The sequence below is a fragment of the Ctenocephalides felis genome, unplaced genomic scaffold (assembly GCF_003426905.1).
Source record: "Ctenocephalides felis isolate EL2017-DRISC unplaced genomic scaffold, ASM342690v1 CF-g0.4_SCAFFOLD_01886, whole genome shotgun sequence".
Classification (NCBI taxonomy): Eukaryota; Metazoa; Arthropoda; class Insecta; order Siphonaptera; family Pulicidae; genus Ctenocephalides; species Ctenocephalides felis.
Genome location: NW_020538040.1, coordinates 147,683,314 through 147,689,313, shown reverse-complemented (window position 1 = coordinate 147,689,313; position 6,000 = coordinate 147,683,314). Strand labels below are relative to the sequence as shown.

The 6,000-nt window shown below is 35.9% G+C and overlaps 1 pseudogene; it reads left to right on the top strand.

Moving 5' to 3' along the window:
- Positions 1-247: 247 nt before the first annotated feature.
- On the top strand, positions 248-4,984 carry LOC113377356 (annotated as a pseudogene).
- Positions 4,985-6,000: the final 1,016 nt, after the last annotated feature.

Here is a 6,000-nt window from a genome sequence, read left to right as displayed (position 1 = left end):
TCACCAGTTCGAACAAGGAGAAAAAATGGAGCCAAGGCTCTGCCGGTTTTTGGCAGCACGTTCTCAAACACGATGATAACAACACAGTTGTAGTAGATTGGAATAATTTTGATGTAGGATTATTGACTCTAAGGCCTGTCAAAGTTGATCTAGATAAATATTTTGTACGTAGTGGTTTAAAAGCATTCGTAAACAGTCTTAGAAGCGCTGTCAGAAAATACGAAAATTTTCTGAAAAGACACGGAGTGGAGTATTCAAGATTAGGTGAAATCGGTGCAGGTGGATGCTGGGACCGGGATAACGGTGCTATATTTGGAGCAGACAGAGATCATTTTTCAAGATTATTTGTGAGGTATGTTTTATGAAAATAAAATGAATTAAAATCAAATTCTGAGTTGTTAGTATTGTTTCTATTATGCTTTCAGAGAGCTAAAATCAACAACCATATCTGTTCTGGGCGGCATATCACATCACAACTTTATTTATCCTGACAAGTTATTAGTTTCTAATTTTGATATATTAAATTTGATAAACGATTCCTACTCTATAAGACGTTGGCGCCGTGTTGGATCAATCAGAGGACGTGATGTAAAATTGAACACAGTTATTTGGCCAGGCGGAGATGTAATAATAAGCGATTTGCATAGACCAAAAAATAAATTAAACAAATTTAAAATAGTTACTGCTATTGCTCCGCCTTTTGTTATGCGCAGTGCAGTGAGCGATGGAGAATGCATACGAGGTGTACCATGCTACCAAATACGATCGACTAAGAAAAGTCAACTAGATGCAATTCTGCACGAAATTGAATTACAGGCTGAAGATAAAACCACTTTAAACACTGCAAATTACAGTACATTGTGCTGTTACGGCTACTCCGTTGATCTTTTACAGCAAATGTCGACTGATCTGAATTTTGGTTATCATTTGTATTTGGTCAATGATGGTTTATTTGGTTCTCGTACTCCGCAGTATATGGATGCATTCAGAAATCCCTTCGAGATTCGTAATGGCGTATATTTTCAAACGGTAAGATTTTGTCATAATTGCATCATACTTTGGTTGCAGTTATTGTTGGATCTTGAGGTGTTATATAGTAACAAAAATTAGTATGCTAACTACTTAGTAAAATTTTGTATAAATATCGAAATTATTAATAATGAATAAAGTTAGTAACAAAATCTGTTCAACAATAACTTCATAAAAATGTATGATGCATTCAACATTAAACTATTCATTTATTTTCAATGTTTTTTTTATTAAAGAATAACGGGCATCATCTTCTTCAAAACGGAAAGTACTTTAAAAGGGAACGATTCCGAAACGCTGAGGTATTTATCGAACAACCTACAATGCCAATAGCTAACTGGTCAGGAATAATGCAGGCACTTGTCACCGGCGAAGCGCATTTTACGGTGGCACCATTAAGTGTGACAGCTAGCAGAAGTTCAGCCATAGACTTTACAACACCTTACTATTATACGAGTGTATCTTTACTTACAACAACGAAATCTAATAGCGAGATTCCCTTATTGGCATTTCTGCTGCCATTCAGCTTTGAGCTATGGGTTGCAATTTTTATATCGCTCAATATTACGGCAATATCGGTAGCTGTTTATGAATGGCTTTCCCCATTTGGACTCAACCCTTGGGGCAGACAACGAACAAAAAACTTCAGTATATCGTCAGCGCTTTGGGTCATGTGGGGCTTATTATGCGGTCATCTTGTAGCATTCAAAGCACCAAAATCTTGGCCAAATAAATTTTTGATCAACGTATGGGGTGGATTTTCTGTAATCTTTGTGGCCAGTTACACTGCTAACATTGCAGCGCTGATTGCGGGATTATTTTTTCAAAATTCAAATAATGATCACAAAGATAGCGACGTGAGTAAAATTATAACATATATAATAATATAATTATGATAAATTTATAAAATATAAATTTGTAGATGTTAGCACATCGCGTTGGTGTACCACGGGCATCCGCGGCTGAATCATACATCCGCGAAAATAGTCACCAGTTGTGGGATCATTTACGGAAATACTCGCTGCAAGATGTTGGTCAGGGTATTGATAAACTACGGTAAGATTTATTATATTAATTCATATCAATATTATGATTTTTTGTCTTATTATAGTTTTATCATTATTTAGGAATGGATCCCTGGATATACTGGTTGCTGATACGCCGATTTTAGATTATTACCGAGGCACGGACAATGGTTGCACTCTCAAGAAAATTGGCGATACACTCATGGATCACGATACATACGCTATAGGTAAAAATAAAATATAATAACATATATTACTACGCATTTATAACATATAACATAATAATATGATATTACATATAATTTTCTATAGGTATGGTGAAAGGTTTTCCCCTCAAGGACAGTTTATCATCTATAATATCTACATATTCTAGCAATGGGTTTTTGGATATTTTACATCATAAGTGGTTTGGCGATTTACCTTGTTTTAAATTAGATAATGACATCATTACACAACCAAGACCTTTGGGTAAGAGATTCAAACATGTATTTCTAAGTTGATTTTTTGATCACTAATTATATTTTAATCTAATGTTTTATATTGAAGGGGTGGAAGCTGTGTCAGGCGTTTTTTTGTTACTCGGTCTGGGAATGTTCTTGGGAATATTAATCCTGATATTTGAACATTTGTTTTATAAATATAGTCTACCTATTTTAAGAAGGAAACCTAGAGATAGCATTTGGAAAAGCCGAAATATAATGTTTTTCAGTCAGGTAAATTATTGCGTCAACTGCTTCGATTCAAATAAATTCGATAAAGTATCTGAATTATTTGTTTCAGTATGTTTATGTTAATATTTAATTTTATTTCCAGAAATTATATCGCTTCATCAATTGTGTAGAGTTAGTGTCACCACATCACGCTGCCAGAGAATTGGTAAACACTTTAAAACAAGGCCAGATTACCAGCTTGTTTCAGAAAAGCGTTAAAAGGGTGCGTTGCTGCTTTTAATTTTTTTTATTTGATACATTTCTTCAAAGGCTAATATACTAGTGATTTTATCTTGATCACCTTGCGTTCACGGTTTAATTGTTTCAGAAGGAACACGAACAGAGGAGACGAAGAAAGAGCAAGGCGCAATTTTTTGAAATGATACAAGAAATCAGACGGTATTTTCCACTTTATTAATTTTAAAATAAAATTAGTAAGAACTAAAATTATAATTGTAATACTTATTCAAATATCTTTAAAATTTTTGCAGAGTTCAACAAGCAGAGAGAAAAGAGCCTTTACAAACATTTAGTCCGCCTGCATTACCACCTGCAAGCCAAACTTTACCTACAAAGAAATCGCGTTCGCCCTCTTTACCTTTTATTCAGGTTCCGATGACTTTGACAACACCACGAATAACTACTACTTATCATGATACTCCATCTACATTTAAACCTGCTCTCCCGCCAAAGCCTCCCGGATTGAGAAAACCGGTGCCACAGGTACCTGTAATATCTACAATATCTAATGATATACAGTATGCCGATATTCAAAACAAATCAGCAACTTTGAGCACTGCAACACTAAATGTGCGCAGATTTAGTTCCGAAAGTATAAGTTCCCGAATGGACACCATTGGTAGACGCTTGAGTCGCGAAGAGGACCTCAACACCAGTCCGCCAGATTTCAATAGTAAGATATCATTGAACAATAACTATCCAGTATCAAATAAAATGGAAACTGTGCCCAAATGTAAAGCACGCATCATTTATCCAGAGAGATCTTGTCGAAGTTCAAGGCCTTTGCCTCAGAGGCCGGCTTTAACTGAAGATCTATATAAGGCGGTCGTCAGTGGAAAACCACCTGTACCAGAACATCGTCCACCAAAAGAAGCAAGAGATTACCGAGAAGTCAGAGAACCCAGAGAAGCAAAAGAATATAAAGAATCTAGGGAAACCAGAGAGAGAAGAGAAGGTCGAGAACTTAGGGATCATATCGAATCTAAAGAAATCCCGAAAGTTCGAGAGCCAAGAGAACTTAGGGATCACAAAGATGTAAGAGAATGTTCAGAAATGAGAGAACCTCCAAAACCAAAAGAAATTAGAGAACCAAGAGAACTGAGAGAAGCGAAAGAATTCAAAGAATCAAGGGACATTAAGGAACACAAAGATACCAGAGAATCTCGTGAAATCAGAGAACCTAGGGAATCAAAAGAGATTAGAGAAGCGAGAGAATTTAGAGAATCAAAAGAAATAAGAGATCATAGAGATATGAAAGAACCGGTGATACCAAGAGATTTTAGAGAAATCAGGGAACCCAGAGAAATGAGGGAACCAAAGGAATTTAGAGAACCGAGAGAAGTTAAAGAAATCAGAGAAGCCAGAGAATCAAGAGATAGCAGAGAAAGTAATAAATTCAGAGAGCCCAGAGAAGCCAGAGAGTTTAGAGAATCCAGAGAGCAACGAGAATCTAGGGAGTGCAGAGATCCAAGAGAATGCCAAAAAATGAGAGAGTGCAGAGAATCTAGGGAATATCGTGATTTAAGAGATTGTAGAGATTCTAGAAGTTGCCGAGATCTGCATCACATGATACCGCAAGCAGCACCTCGCGCTTCAAGCCAGAGTTCCGCATCTTCGCATAGGCGCAACCGATCCGAATCATCGAGTGCCCCGCGATCTCAGACAGGTAAGCGTTCGACACGAGGCGGTAATGGCAACGGCCATGAGCAGCGAACTCGAAGCCTGGAAGCTCCTGCGACGAAGCCTGCGAGGCAAAATCGTCGTACTGTGCAACACGTGCCCCCATTGTCCCATGCTGGGAGCGACAGGCAAGTTCAGATGTGCAACGAATTCACGCTCTCGCGCACTGTCGTTGGACAATCGCCGCTATTTAAATTATCCCGTACCGATTTAGTTGTACTTCTGGAGAGTTCCGACTTCGAGTTGCGTCGCCATCTTCTGAACGCCTTGAAAGACAAAGAAGACATTAAACCGCCTTAAAAATAGATAACTTTAGGTTCTATTCGACGTTAATAGATTTTAAAAAATATTAGTCAAAATGTAACTACATTTTGCAAATACCTGAGCTCTGGCACGTCACGATATTGCAAGTCTATAAAGTGTACAGAGTAACGGTTTTATAAGCAATGTTAAATATAATCACTGAAATGTGTCGTGCTGCTTTCTCATTCTTGAAATACGACATCGTCTTTATCAGTAGTGAAGTTTAATGCTGACAGTAGGAAAGCTTAACTCTCCGACTAAATCTATGCACATTTAGAATTTAACTGATTAATAACACGTGTAATTAATTATTTATATAAAAAACATCTATTTGCACTGTATTCTTACAAATAATGAATACCGTTTGAGATATGGAAAGCAAAAGCAGAAATGCGACTGAAATATTCGAGCACTTCGACATGCCTTAATTTATGCCTCATTTATTAAAATACTAAAAATGCATCTTGAAGAGTATCTTTTATATCTGAGTTGTCTCAGAATCGGGATATGATATTTGGTAAAAATAAATTGATACACATAATGGTCGTGTTTCGAATGGGAACGAACATTCTTTGAACGGGTCCGACGCATCCTACCGTTGATTCTCATAAGAACAATCTGAATAACGAAATTTAATATAAGGGCGTCTAAATAGTATCTATACTGAACCAAGGCCCATAATTGGCACGAATTGTGATAATTCATTTATATGTAAATAGATATCTGAATACAATTATTTCCTATAATCTAAAAGTAGTGAAAATAGTTAAAAATTACTTATAATGAATGTAAAAATTTAATTAATCGTAAGTAAATACGCGATATTATATTATAATCGTTACAAATAATCGAAATACCACCGGATTAAATATATATATTTTATTTGTACATTCATACATAATATCAAAATAAACGCTCATATAGTACATATAAAAAACTGTATAAAATTTATCATCACATAAAATTCACGAAACTGTAATAGTTAGATATAATAGAAAAACATTTATAAATTA